Source organism: Leucoraja erinacea, chromosome 23 (genome assembly GCF_028641065.1).
Source record: "Leucoraja erinacea ecotype New England chromosome 23, Leri_hhj_1, whole genome shotgun sequence".
In the NCBI taxonomy this organism is placed as follows: Eukaryota; Metazoa; Chordata; class Chondrichthyes; order Rajiformes; family Rajidae; genus Leucoraja; species Leucoraja erinaceus.
The window spans coordinates 4,881,833-4,897,111 of NC_073399.1; the positions used below are offsets into that span (position 1 = coordinate 4,881,833).

Genomic DNA, 15,279 nt, shown 5'->3' on the forward strand with positions numbered 1-15,279 from the left:
ATACCAGAAATGTTTTTTTCTGTTAACAAAAGTTAATTGAAACATTTCAAACATCTTTGATGGAGTTGGTTTCTGTCCACATAAGTTCAAGACTCGTGAAAAGTTCAAGATTAATTTTAAAACTAGAAGGCCATTGCCTCATTTCAAACCAATATTTCACAGATATCTGAAGCGTATTTCATTAAAGTTCTTCATTTTATTGTCTTTTTTTTTGGGTTGCAGTTTGGCTTGGGGGTTAGTTGGAAGGTGTTGCCAACAAGTCACACTGTTCGTTCACGATCACTGCCCTGGCCAGCCTTCAGATGCAATATTGTTACTGTTTTATTTCTTCACCAAATTGTTTGGATTTCTGGTGATGGAGTTCGAATAGAGTCATAGAGTCATATAGTGACACGGAAACAGGCCCTTCGGTTCAACTTGCCCACACTGGCCAACAAGCCCCAGCTAAACTAGTCCCACCTGGTCCATAGCATTTAGTCCATATCCCTCCAAACCTGTCCTATGCATGTACCTGTCAAACTGTTTTTTAAATGTTGGGATAGTCCCTGCCTCAACTACGCTCTCTGGCAGCTTGTTCCATACACCCACCACCCCTTGTGTGAAAATGTTACCCCTCAGATTCCTATTAAATATTTTCCCCTTTGCCTTAAACCTATGTCCTCTGGTTGTCAATCCACCTACCCTGGGCAAGAGGCTCTGTGCATCTACCCAATCTATTCCACTGGATGTTGAGGGAAGATTGAGGAAATCCTTTATTATGTTGAACTAATAATGCAACGCACAATTAGAACTGTTTTTTTCTGCTAATAATAATTACCATTATTGGTGTCAATGATTCTGTGTTTTGAGGACATCACCTTGCAACAATTATCAGATGGATTCCAAGATTACTCAGCCCAATTGAAGAGTTGTAGATCCCTCCACAGAGACTGCAGCTGTTTCCATTTCTTAGCACTGTCTGTTGACTTTGGTAAATCTTTTCTCCTCTCTTTTATTTTTCTTTGAAGTGGAAACCTATTAAGTGATTGATTCAAAATTACAGCATGGAAACAGGTCCTTCAGCACATTGAGTCTGCACCCCGACCATCTATCACCCATTCACATTTGTTCCATGTTTCGCATTCACTCCCTACATACTAGGGACAATTTACAGTGGCCAATTAACCAACAAACCTACCTGTCTTTGGGATGTGGGAGGAAACCGGAGTACCAGGAGCAAAACCATGCGGTCACGGGGAGAAGTGGTAAACTCCACACAGATGGCCCTCAAGGTCAGGATCTTCCGTCTGATCTATGACACAAGAGGTCATTTTGCTGTGCATTGAATCGCTGCTCAGGAGGCAAAGGACAAGCTGTGCAAAGTGAGGAGGATTCGAGTGGGCACCAAGGGAATCCCACACCTTGTTACACACGATGCGCAAACTATTCGCTGTCCAGAGCCTCTAATCAAGGTCAACCATACTGTGCAGGTTGACTTGAATACTGGCAAGATCACAGACTTCATTAAGTTTGACCCAGGCAAGTTGTGTATGGTGTTAGGAGGTGCTAACTTGGGAAGTATTGGGGTAATGACAAACCGGGAGAGGCATCCTGGGTCTTTTGATGCTCACATGAAGGATGCTAATGGAAATAGCTTTATTACCAGGCTTTCCAACATTTTTGTTATTGGAAAGGGCCACAAGCCATGGGTTTCCCTGCCTCGTGGGAAGGGTATCTGCCTTACCATTGCTGAAGGGAGAGACACGAAGCTGGCTGCGAAACAGAGCAGCAGCTAAACATGTGAAATCAACACTGGAGGTGACACAATGCAAAGAAATTAAAATTAACCTTTATGTATATTAAAAAAAACGGTCAGGGTCAAACCCGGGTCTCTGGTCCTGTGAGGCAGCAGCTCTACCAGCAGCACCACTGTGGAATGGAAACAGGCCCTTCGGCCCACCGAGTCCACACTGACCAATGATCCCTGCCCACCAGCACTATCCTACATACACTAAGCACAAATCGCAATTATACCAAGCCAATTAGCCTACAAACCTGTCCGTCTTTGGAGTGTGAGAGGAAGCTGGAGTTCCAGGTGCAAACCGTGCCATTTGTGGGAGGTTGTGGAATACTTTAGATGATTTAGTGCCCAGCTATTCCCAACTCTTCACACAAACATCTATCTTCCTGAGAGATTCCTGATAGCATTTCCCCAGACCACCACATGACCTCTGGCCATGACTGTACGGTGCACAAAACTCAATAGGTTGGGAGTCAGGTATCTGTACACAGTGCTCTGCCACAGTGCACGGTGTGTGTAATGAACCAGGCTCACCCACCCTCCCATCCCTCTCTCCCCGCCACCACCAGTCATAAGCCTAACTCCACAGCACATTGTGTGTGAGTGTCCAACACTAGTAACAACTGCCGATGAAGGAAAAACGTACATTTCTGATATACCTTTCAGCAAATCACTCACTTTCTGTCCTTGAGAAGACAACACAAGCTATTTTCTGGTCAGTATCCCAATAGAGCATCTGAATCTTGTTTTAGAGCAAAAAAAAAAAATCAAAGTTAGTGTGAAGCCTGAAGGCTTTAGTGTTGGCATCTGTTAAAAGTCTGAAATATCTGGAAAATATTTCGGAGTGTAACACTATAACACCCAATAATCAAATTAGTGTGTGCCGTTGGCCTGTAACATTTCCTCAGTTACCTGTGATTCTCTATTTTAAAAGTCATGGGCTCAAACCTCCAAGTGAAAAGAAATGAAGGGCTTGCGATTACAGAAAGCCGTTGACATCACTTTCAAGATGAAACACGTCACAGCACTTTTTAAAGCGGTCACTATTGTTTCCATGTGCCCCGTATAAATTAGCTGCACTGTTTCCACTAAGAGCAATGTGATAATGACCACATAACACACTTTCGTAATTGATTGATGCATAAATACTACCTTGAACAGCAGCGAGAGCTGCCCTGCACTTGGGCCAAATGATCATTCACATCCAGGGGAGAGGGCTTCCCATCTCATCTGAAAATAATTCAGGAGCCGATTTCACGACCAGCAAATGGCAGCATGTCGGCCTAGCTTGTGGTGCCAGATCTGGCCCTCGCATTGCAGGAAGGAGAACTGAGGGTGTCTTAGGTCTGAGCTGAACAGACCAGATATCTGGTCTGATGCCAACAGGGACCACGGGGACGGGAAGCTGACCCCAAGGTTTCAGAGCTGGGCAAAGCGGTAGTGAATGATGTCCGAGGACTGAAACCACCAACTATTGGTGGGCTTTGTGGAAAATAGTCGCTGAATGTGACGATGATATCTACAAATCCAATTGCATTGTATTACTGGTTCAGGTGAGATGCTGTATTGTGCCCACGTTGTTGCTTTGGTACTTAGCACAAAGCCCGTGTCAAACTATATTTTATACTAGCTCCAGTCTGTCATTAGTGCACTGTTAACTGACAGCCTGATTGTTTACCACCCAATGCAAATTCCAATCTTGCAACCATTAGACTCCAAAATGTAACAAAAATATCAAGCTCAACCAATGACAGGCAAGATTTAAGATTTAAGAGCAGTCTGATTTATTCAACGGAGCAAATTTTTGTTTTCTTCCCTGTTATCTTCCAGGGACTAATTTATTGAAAACTTTACCAAGTTATGATGCAGTCTAAGATTTTGTTTAGGCTACATTTGGAGTATTGCGTGTATTTCTGGTCTACCCATTATAGGAAGAATGTGAAGGCTTTGGGAAGTTGCAGAGGAGTTTTGCCAGAATACTGCCTGGATTACGGGGTGCAAGGTGAGGTTGAACATGTTTATATCGTTTACTGTCAGAGGTTAACGGGTAAACCTGAAAGAAAACCTATAACCTTAAATAAAATTTGTTGTGGCTTAGTTATGGTACACAGTCAGTTTTTTCCCAGCGTAGAAATGTCCAAGACTAGAGGACGTAGCGTTATGCCCCTGTCCCACTTAGGAAACCTGAACGGAAACCTCTGGAGACTTTGCGCCCCACCCAAGGTTTCCGTGCGGTTCTCTGAGGTTCCCGAAGGTTTTTGTCAGTCTCCCTACCTGCTTCCACTACCTGCAACCTCCGGCTTCCACTACCTGCAACCTCCGGGAACCGCACGGAAACCTTGGGTGGGGCGCAAAGTCTCCAGAGGTTTCCGTTCAGGTTTCCTAAGTGGGACAGGGGCATTAAGGTGAGAAATAAAAATGTAAAAGAAATGCTTGGGGCGAGAGGATCTACAATTTCCTTGACCCTCATCCCCTTTGATATCTTGTTTTTACACCTTGCCCTTCCATGTCTCTGTGCCGGCCTTGTTTAGTTCACCCTGGCCTTTTCTTACCTCCAGTTTCCTTCCCATTACTTTCAATCTTTCTTTCCACCAGGTGGCGCTGCGAGCAGCAGCCTCGCCAGCGGCTCGTGTGTTTTTTTAGCTTTTATTGTTATTTTTTGTGTGTCTAAATGTATATTTTAATGTTTCTCGGTATGTCTGATGTGGGGGTGGGGGGGATTAGGGGGAAACCGTTTTCACTCACTTACCTCGACGGAGATGCGACTATTTTCCATGTCGCATCTTCACCCCCCACCTCCCGCGGCCCACCAACTGGTATGGTGTGGCCTTTCCAGGCTGGAGACCAGCCCAGAGCTTCAAGCAGCAGGCACGGTGCAGACTTACCATCGCGGAGCCTGGGATCCTTTGCCGAGGATCGCCAGTGTCGGAACTCCTACTTTAACACCATGGAGCAGCTGCGGAGCTTCTAGCCGTGGGTGCGGCGCTGACTCCGACCGAAAGGCGGCCGATTCTGGGACTCCAAGCCGCCGATCCAAGTGTGTTCTGATCCGTCCCGACTCCGGAGATTCGATCATCCTGACGAGAGGGCCTGAACATCTGTAGCGGTGACTGCGGAGGGTTCAAGGCCCCGACCACGGGTGAACAAAGGAGGAAAGTGATTGCCTTCCATCACAGTGAAGAATGCTGATTCCACAGTGGAGGATGTTTATGTTAAAGTCTATTGTGTTCTTTTCACTTGTATGGCTGTATAGTAACTCAAATATCACCGTGCCCTAATTGGTGCATGTGTCAATAAATGGGAACTTGAACTTGAATCTGAAGAAGGGTCTCAACCTGAAACGTCACCCATTCCTTCTATCCAGAGATTATTCCAGCATTTTGTGTTTACACATACACTTGATCTGATGCTTAGACCCCTCGACAGAAAGCTCATGTGGTGGGTCACTTGCACCCTCTGGTGACTGTCTGAATGTTGTGCTTGATTAATGAGAAATAGGCATAGCAGCTGGAGGCATGTGTTAGTGTTACATCTGACACTCTTGTCTCAGTTGTTTGCTCGTTTTTTAATCCATAATCTTTCTTTCATCTGAGCCAGATAACAATTAGCTACCAGACGATAACAATTAGCTTATTTTTCATCTCTGTTTATGTTTTTAATATTCAAGCTCCTCGACTCTCTTCCTACTGAGCAACACTCTAACGCACAGGTTGGCTCCATCCTCATTGGAATGATTACTTTTTTTATTACACAGGATTGCACAAGATGTATATCGCAGAAACAGGTTTTTTGGCCCAACCTGTCAAAGCACAGAGGTCGAACATAGACACAAAAATGCTAGATTAACTCAGCGGGGTAGGCAGCCTCTCTGGAGAGAAGGAACCGATTTAAAACAACATCTGCAGTTCCTTCCGACAAAAAGCACAGAGGTCATTGAGTTACACCCACTGAAACAGGCCCTTCAACCCTCCAAGTGCACCAACAAGATATGAAAAAGCTACTTATTTTAACTACTAAACCAGGTTCGCTTCTTAATAAACAGACACCACACAACCTGTTTGGTAGACCAGTTCAAAACTTTACTTAACATCGGCCGATGGAAGGGAGGGAGAACTCCAGTCAAGTGACCAACACAGACACTTGACTGTCCTCAGCCACCTTCTCTGAACAACAGAATTGCATTGCCTTAAATAGGGTTTTTTTGTTCCCTTAACACCTTCCACAGACATTAATCATGTCAGAGGTACAGGAAAAGGTTTCCACAGATTGCATCACATCAAAGGCCTTTTGTTTACATGGTACAAGATATACTGAAAACATTGGTCATTTGCGTTATCTCCAAATAGACCACCCTAGCTCTCTTTGCTGCTTCCTCTGTCATTTGGTCCCTCATAAACATAGGTCATTTGTTTACAAAGATGTGACTGGCTATTTCGCTCTTCCTTTATTGCCTCCTCCCCATAAACATTGGCCATTTGGTTTATGGCATCTCACTTCAAAGATTTGACCAGCTATCTCTCTAGCTGCTCCTCTGCCTGTCACTTGGGAGACGATGTTATAGGATTTATTATCTCACACACACCCACAACCTAAGGCAAGCCTAATTTGACACTAAATATAAGCTGTAAGCTAGCCCAGAAACCAATTTAATATCTTATATTTTTTAACTAAAACTCGGCTTCATCAGATCCAGCACACATTTATACTATCCCTATGTTGTTCTCTCCACACTTTCATCAATTCCTCCAGATGCTACCACCAACTTATACCCACACCAGGGGCAATTTGCATTGGCCAGTTAACCTCTCAACCCATATGCGTTTACGATATGAGCAGAAAAGGGAGCACCTCAAGGAAAGCCACGTTTCACAGGGAGGACATGCAAACTCCACACAGAGAGCACCAGGAGTCAGGATTGAACCTGGGTCACAAGAGCTATGAGCCCTCGACTCCACCAGCTGTGTTCTCCCTGTGACTGCATGGGTTTTCTCCAGGTGTTCTAGTTTCCTCCCACATTCCAAATATGTGCAGGTTTGTAGGTTCATTAGCTTCTGTACATTAGCCCTAGTGTAGAAGATAGAAGTGTACAGGTGATCGAATGGTCAGCATGGACTTGGTGGGCTGAAGGGTCTGTTTCCACACTGTATCTCTAAACTAAACTAAACAAATTGCAGATAGACACAAAATGTTGGAAAATCCGTCACCCATTCCTTCTCTCCAGAGATGCTGCCTGTCCCGCTGAGTTACTCTAGCATTTTGTGCCTATCTTCGATTTAAACCAGCATCTGCAGTTCTTTCCTAAACTAATTGCATCTGTACTATCCTCTACAACAGCTGCCTGTGATACCAAACTCCATTCCCTCATCACCCTTTGAGGAATGATTTTTCTTTGCTGAATTGCATTTCATCCTTTGAAATTTCAATTAGAAGACTTTTATAATTGCAAAGAAAGGTATTTTTAGCTGAGAATATTTACTGTGACAAATAAAACTATTTGCAGGTTGCAAAAAAAACTGTGGCCTGCAGAGTCAGTTTTATACAGAATATATCAAATATGGAATTTAGAGTTGACAAAACTCATGGTGAATATCAAATGTGATGATCCTTTCCAGCTAATACATTAACAGATTATATTTTATTGAGGTCTCCACTAAGGAACAAATTAAATCTAATATACAGCAAATACCATCCAGTTTAACACTTATAACTCTGTCCGTATCTCATTTTGCTTGTCGGTGCCAAGTGACTTAAATGAATATTTCTGGGTAAATCGGTTTCTAATGCGTAGCCAGACTATTTGCTATTTCTTTTCTAGTGAGCTGGTCCATCAGAACCCAAGATTACCCATGCTGAAAACAATCTTCAGCAGTAACATGAGCGTCCAATTTCATTTCTTGGTTAAATTCACTGGGGAAACTGCAAGCCAGGGAGCGTTTGCTTGCTGTTGGCTTGCAATTCACCAGCTCACCGTTTGCACAGAAAGCCATTTACATTCCAACTTGAATTCATTAACCTGCATACTCAGCCTGTTTCGCACTATATACAAATGCACATGAAAAATAATGATATGATGTCTGGCCTGCAAATGTGTTTTCATAGGATATTAAAATATTCATACCAACCCTTCCAGTCAGTCTGTGATCACTTCCACACCAGCCTGGGGGAGGTTAGAGCTTGCATGACTGCAGATAGCTTTTATTGATTGAAACATACAGCTTTGAAAGATACAGCTTCAGGTGTCAGGGGTTTTAGGAAGAAGGCAGGAGGAATTAGGTTAGGAGGGAGAGATAGATTAGCCATGATTGAATGGTGGAGTAAACTTGATGGCCCAAATGGCCTAATTCTGTTCCTATCACTTATGACCTGATGAAATGGGCCCTTCAGCCCACTGAGCCCACACTGACCATAGATCACCCATTCACACTAGTTCTATGTTATACCACATTAGTCTTTGCTCCTCACACACACACACACACACACACACACAAGGCAATTTAGAGAAATCAATTAAACTGGAATCCTGCATGTGGGGGGGGGGGGAACCAGAAGCACTAGAAGAAAACTCATGTGGTGACAGGAAGAACATGCAAACTCCACTCAGGCAGCACCCGTTATCTAAATCGAACCTGGGTCTCTGGCGAGGTGAGGCAGCAGCTCAACCAGCGGTATCACCGTGCTGTCCCTGTAAAAATGTATTTAACTCCATCAATAACCATCCATTCTAAAGAAGAAAAGATACAGGGACATGAATTTTATCAAACTGTTGAGTCATCAAAGGGAACTGCCGGAGGTATTGGTGGAAGTCTTTCATCCATACAATTGCCTGGGCCCCGATCTAGTCTGGAACCACCACATTATTCTCAACACTGATCAATGTAGGAAGCTCCAAATCTAACTTTTGAACAGAGTCCATGAGTCATCATAAGTTCTGAGAAACATCTAACCTCAGTCACATTGATACAGACAGAGAAACAACCATTTCACCAACATCGATCATTAAGTCTATCCATGCTTTAATTTTAATTTCAAGTTTTTGTGCACCTGTTGTGTGTTGTGACTGTTATGCCCCCGTCCCACTTAGGAAACCTGAACGGAAGCCTCTGGAGACTTTGCGCCCCACCCAAGGTTTCCGTGCGGTTCCCGGAGGTTTTTGTCAGTCTCCCTACCTGCTTCCACTACCTGCAACCTCCGGCAACCACCTGCAACCTCTGGGAACCGCACGGAAACCTTGGGTGGGGCGCAAAGTCTCCAGAGGTTTCCGTTCAGGTTTCCCAAGTGGGACAGGGGCATTAGCAGATTAATTTCCCTCCGGGGATGAATAAAGTTCTATCGTATTGTGTCGTATTTGCTCAGATGACACCCATAGCCTTGTCCTTTGCTATCTAAGTAGCTGTCCAAACATCTTTTAAAAGTTGTAATTATATCTGTCAAACATTGTAATTGCATCTGTTAAATATTGTAGTTGCAGTCCTCGTAATCATAGCCCAGATAAATGTCATTCTTGTGAACAGCACTCTAGGAGCCCATCACATTTGTCAATGGAGAGAGTTCTACATGGTTAAGGAGCAACTTGCCTTCAACGCCCAACTCCTGCATGTAAACTCTGAGCACCTTGGAGCTTTGAGGAGACAATTGCTTTATGGAACTCTGCCAACTGTGACTTTAGTCAGCAAGAAGGATGAGCCGGGAGGGCTCATTCAACTGTATCATCCTACCCCAACCAGAGAGCAGTGCTGAACTACTATCTATCCCTTTGGTGTCCCTTGGGCTATCCTTGATTGAGCTTTGCTGGCTTTACCTTACACTAAACGTTATTCCCTTATCATGTATCTATACACTGTACAGTTTTGGTCTCCAAATCTGAGGAAAGACATTATTGCCATAGAGGGGGTACAGAGAAGGCTCACCAGACTGATTCCTGGGATGTCAGGACTTTCATATGAAGAAAGACTGGATAGACTCGGCTTGTACTCGCAAGAATTTAGAAGATTGAGGGGGGATCTTATAGAAACTTACAACATTCTTAAGGGGTTGGACAGGCTAGATGCAGGAAGGTTGTTCCCGATGATGGGGGAGGTCCAGAACAAGGGGTCACAGTTTAAGGATAAGGGGGAATTCCTTTAGGACTGAGGTGAGCAAAAACATTTTTCACACAGTGAGTGGTGAATCTGTGGAATTCTCTGCCACAGAAGGTAGTTGAGGCCAGTTCATTGGCTATATTTAAGAGGGAGTTCGATGTGGCCCTTGTGGTGAAAGGGATCAGGGGGTATGGAGAGAAGGCAGGTACAGGATACTGAGTTGAATGATCAGCCATGATCATATTGAATGGCGGTGCAGGCTCGAAGGGCCGAATGGCCTACTCCTGCACCTATTTTCTATGTTTCTACGTAACTGGCTCGATTGTAATCTTATTGGCTTTCGGCTGACTGGTTAGCACACAACAAAAGCTTTCCCCTCTACCTCGGTACATGTGACAATAAACTAAACTGAGTTGATATTTAGATCATGGAGAGAAAACTTACTTATTGGTTTAGCTAAATATAGTTTATTGATACAGCATGGAAACAGGCCCTTCGGCCCATCGAGTCCGCACTAACAATCAATCACCTGTTCGCATGGTTGCGTTTACATGACTATAAACTAAACTCATATTAGTTTTTGTTATCCCACTTCATTCCCCACATGTAAGACCAATGTATAGTTGCCAAATAACCTACAAACACACAGGTCTTTGGGATATGGGGGGGAAACCGGAGCACGCAGAGGAAAGTCACACGGTCACAAGTAGAACACAAGCTCCACACAGACAGCATCCGAGGTCAGAATCGTACTTGGGTTTCTGACGCTGTGAGGCAAGGGCTCTACCAGTTACGCCACTGGTTCAACAAGCTTTCTTTGTGGAATATTTTTGAGGCCCGCCCCACAGCTGAACTATTTCTGAGGTTCTTGAATCACCAACATATTCTAGATATCTGTTAAGGGAATTTTGAGGTATGTTCACATTTACCAAGCAACATGGTAACTCAACAGGACAGGCAGCATCTCTGGATAGAGGAACGGGTGACGTTTCGGGTCGAGACCTTCTTCAGACTGAGACTGATGGGAGAGGGGGAGAGGGAGACAGAGAGATATGGTAGGGTAAGGTGTGAAAGCGAGAGATCAAAGAGAACAAAGTCCGAGGAAAATGGAGAATAGATCATTGTTGGCTGAGGGGAAGGGAACAGCAAGGTATACAAGGTAACATTTAATCAGGTGGTCAATCAAACTAGTCAGAGAACTAGGATGGGGGTGGGATGGAGAGAGATAGAAAGCAAGGGTAACTTGAAGTTAGAGAAGTAAATACTCATACCACTGGGGTGTAAGCTGCCCAAGCGAAATATGAGGTGTTGTTCCTCCAATTTGCATTAGGCCTCACTCTGACAATGCCAGGCAGAAAATGCCATGCTTCCAGACTTGCATCTTTCTGATGTCAGCAGAAATAGTCAGAGCCCAGAGGTGAAAGAAATTACAACTCTGGAAACTTTTCTCTGTTTGAATTGATAGATTCTGATGTCATCTGAAAGTAATCAAAGATAACCAAACTGCAGTGTATGTCTCCATAAGGAGACATTTTTACAATCATTAAACAAAGAATGACTTTAGCATGATGAAGAAAAATTAATAGATTGTGCAGATAGATAACAAATGAAATGTAATATGGAGAAATATATTTGAAGCAAGATGAGTATAAACTGTGAAAATAGTTCTGACTCATACCCTTAAATAAATAACATATTTAAAGGCTTGATGATCAAGTATGAAAAATAAAAAATAAAATTTCAGGAAAAGGTTTTGTACAAACTAAGTGTGGAGGAGAAAAACCAAATCAATGTTTAAGGCCATGGATTCTTAGTCAAGACGGGAAATATGTTTAAAATCGCAGAGTGGGGGAGGTGGAGAGCACAGACAGAATATCTTTGATAGGGTGGAGGCCAAGTCTGTCAAGATAACACTGAGTGCTCAGGCTGAGTGCTTGTTGTGGTTGCTGGCTGGTTCCTGCATGAAGAACCATTCCCTTTGAGATAGTGTGCATTGTCATCATTGCGTTAGGCACTTCATCGGAGTGTAGGTATTTCATTCACACACGTTATCAATTTGCATGGTGTTTATCGTGAGTATGCCCATAACAATTGGAACAAACATGTGCATCTTATGACTTTTATTTTTAGCAATGGCCATTGTCTGGAGGGTCTCTCCATGTTGCTTGCTTCCAACAGCATGAGTTTTTAACACTTTGTGCATTGTTACTGTGCTCGGACACTAGTTCTTGCCATAGAGGGGGTACAGAGAAGGTTCACCAGACTGATTCCTGGGATGTCAGGACTTCCATATGAAGAAAGACTGGATAGACTCAGCTTGTCCTCGCTAGAATTTAGAAGATTGAAGGGGGATCTTATAGAAACTTACAAAATTCTTAAGGGGTTGGACAGGCTAGATGCAGGAAGATTGTTCCCGATGTTGGGGAAGTCCAGAACAAAGGGTCACAGTTTAAGGATAAGGGGGAAATCTTTTAGGACCGAGATGAGAAAAACATTTTTCACACAGAGAGTGGTGAATCTCTGGAATTCTCTGCCACAGAAGGTAGTTGAGGCCAGTTCATTGGCTATATTTAAGAGGGAGTTAGATGTGGCCCTTGTGGCTAAAGGGATCAGGGGGTATGGAGAGAAGACAGGTACGGGATACCGAGTTGGATGATCAGCCATGATCATATTGAATGGTGGTGCAGGCTCGAAGGGCCGAATGGCCTACTCCAGCACGTATTTTCTATTTTTCTATTTCGCTAAGCAGAGATATACGAAGACCCCCACTGTCAGAAAATACACACACATTGAAGCAACTTAAGGACCTGTCCCACTTGGGTGACATTTGGGCAACTGCGGAGCATCAGTGACTGACGCCCATAAAACCGTCAAGTTGCACGACATACACGCTGATGTATGCTGTCATACCGGGTGATGCCCGGTTTGGGTTAAGGCTGTAATATATTCTTTCTTCAAAGCACGGATTTTAAACATTAATATGTTAAACTTAATACAGTAAAATCAATTGTGAAAATGAAAAGATGTCCGAGTCGTTCAGTTTTATTCATAGATGTATTGGTCCGATTCCAGATCCGATCACCAGGGATGGACTCAGTGAGTGTCGACTGGACTCCCCACTCCCCTCTTTCCCCCTCCTGCCCCATCCCTCCTTCTCTCCTCCCCTCTCCCCCCTTCTTCCCTTCCCCGCTCTTCCTCCCTTCTCCCAGCTCCATTCTTCTCTCCCTTACCCACTACCTCCCCTCCCCTCACATCCCCTTCTGCCCCCCTCTCCCATTCTTGACTACCCCCCCCGCCCACCCCCCCTCCCCACTTTCCCTAAGTTGTGGACCCAGCCTGCGATTAGCGATCACCCGCACACTATCCCACACAAGCTCGGGACAGTTTAATGAAACCTGTATAAAAGTAAGGGAAATTCTGGGGGGAGAAAGTGGGATGGGGAGGGTTAAGGGAATTTAATTGGTGTGTAAGGTACCCAACATGAGGTGCTGTCCATCTGAAGAAGGGTTTCAGCCCGAAACGTTGCCTATTTCCTTCGCTCCATAGATGCTGCTGCTTTTTTGTGTACCTTCGATTTTCCAGCATCTGCAGTTCCTTCTTAAACACATGAGGTGCTGTCCCTCCAGTTTACATGTGGCCTCAGTGGAGGAGGCTGCCAGAAAGGTCAGTATAGGAATGGGACGATGAGTTAGCAACCAGGAAGCCAAATAGGCCTTGACGGACCAAACGCATTTGGCAAAAGGGTCACAGAGTCTACAGTTGGTCTCGCCTAAGTACAAGATGACATATTGGGGTGCAGCAGATGAGGTTAGAGGAGGTGCAAGTGAACCTCTGACTCACTTGGAAGGGCTGCTGGCATCCATTGATGGAGGCGAGGGAGACGAGGGAGGAGGTATTATGGGGCGAGGTGTTACATTTCCTGTGATTGCAGAGGAAAGTATCTGGTGAGGGGTGAGTTTGGGTGGGAAGGCATGAGTGAACCACGGAGTTGGGGGAGCGGTCTCTGCAGAAGGTGCAAAGGGGTTGAGATGGGAAGATGTGATTGGTGGTAGGATCACATTGGAGGTGATGGGTATGTTGGCGTTAGTCATGTAAGGCAGCAGTAGAGATGTCACAGCCATGAATATACAGAATAGAGAAAGGCTTGGATCGAGTGGGTGTGGAGAGGAGGTTTCCACTAGTGGGAGAGTCTAGGACTAGAGGTCATAGTCTCAGAATTAAAGGACGTTCTTTTAGGAAGGAGATGAAGAGAAATGTCTTTAGTCAGAGGGTGGTGAATCCGTGGAATTCTGCCACAGAAGGCTGTGGAGGCCGTCAATGGATATTTCTAAGGCAGAGATAGATACATTCTTGATTAGTACAGGAGTCAGGGGTTATGGGGAGAAGGAGTTAGGAGGGAGAGATTGATCAGCCATGATTGAATGGCCTATATCTCTCTACATCACCGACTATATCTCTCGTTTCACTTTCCCCCGACTCTTAGCCTGAAGAAGGGTCTCGACCCGAAATGTCACCAATTCCTTTTCTCCAGAGATGCTGCCTGGCCCGCTGTGTTACTCCAGCACCTTATTCATTAATTTACAGCATGTTCAGTTGTCTGTGCAATGGTTTCTTGTTGTGACGTGTATGCATTATTAAAGGTGATCTTGATTCAATAGTGCATCTGGCATATTGTGAACTGGACAACTGCAAGCTTTTGATCATAATACTTCAGCAAAGGACCACTTCAAGCTGTGCCATAAAACACCGGATGTCAAATCTTTTGTCACGTATTTAAGGTCATCATATTAGGTGGTTTAAGCCAGGAAGCGAGGATTTTGAGAATTAAAATGCGCGTGTGGAAGGAGATACTTATCCAAACGACAGGCATCTGCTCTCTGTCTTACGCACAGGAGTTAATGCATATCATTATAAGACATAAAAGCATTATTTTCCTTAAAGATAGCCATAGCTACCAGATCATTTACCAGAGGTACATTTTGCCGCAATTAATTGCAGTTTGTTGTTATTTGATTAAAACAGCCCACACTTGGGTGGATGACATTTAAAGAGCTCTGTCAAGTATCGCATTTCAGGACAGGAACTGGAAAAAACAGGAACCTCCTGTGTCTTTCATCATGGCTTTCAACGCACTGATTACCCCACAGAACCACCAGTCCTGCAATCTATAGGATATTATGCACAATTTAAAGATTCAATAATGAATTATAAATAATACAGATCAAGAAAAGAATTCCATGGTTGTTGAAGTATTCTCACTTCTGCTTTATCAACTATTATTAACCAACTATTTCTACGTTTTTTCATGAGAATTGTCATCATTCATGGGGTTATTGACTGTCCTCCCTCGTGCCTCATGTCTCCAGATAACCATGCCTCGGCTGTGAGCATAATAGGTGTTAGCAGGTGTTTAGAGTCGGG

The 15,279-nt window shown here is 44.2% G+C and overlaps 1 pseudogene; it reads left to right on the plus strand.

Moving 5' to 3' along the window:
- Positions 1-1,153: 1,153 nt before the first annotated feature.
- LOC129708499 (40S ribosomal protein S4-like) lies at positions 1,154-1,844 on the plus strand (annotated as a pseudogene).
- The last annotated feature ends 13,435 nt before the right edge of the window (positions 1,845-15,279 follow it).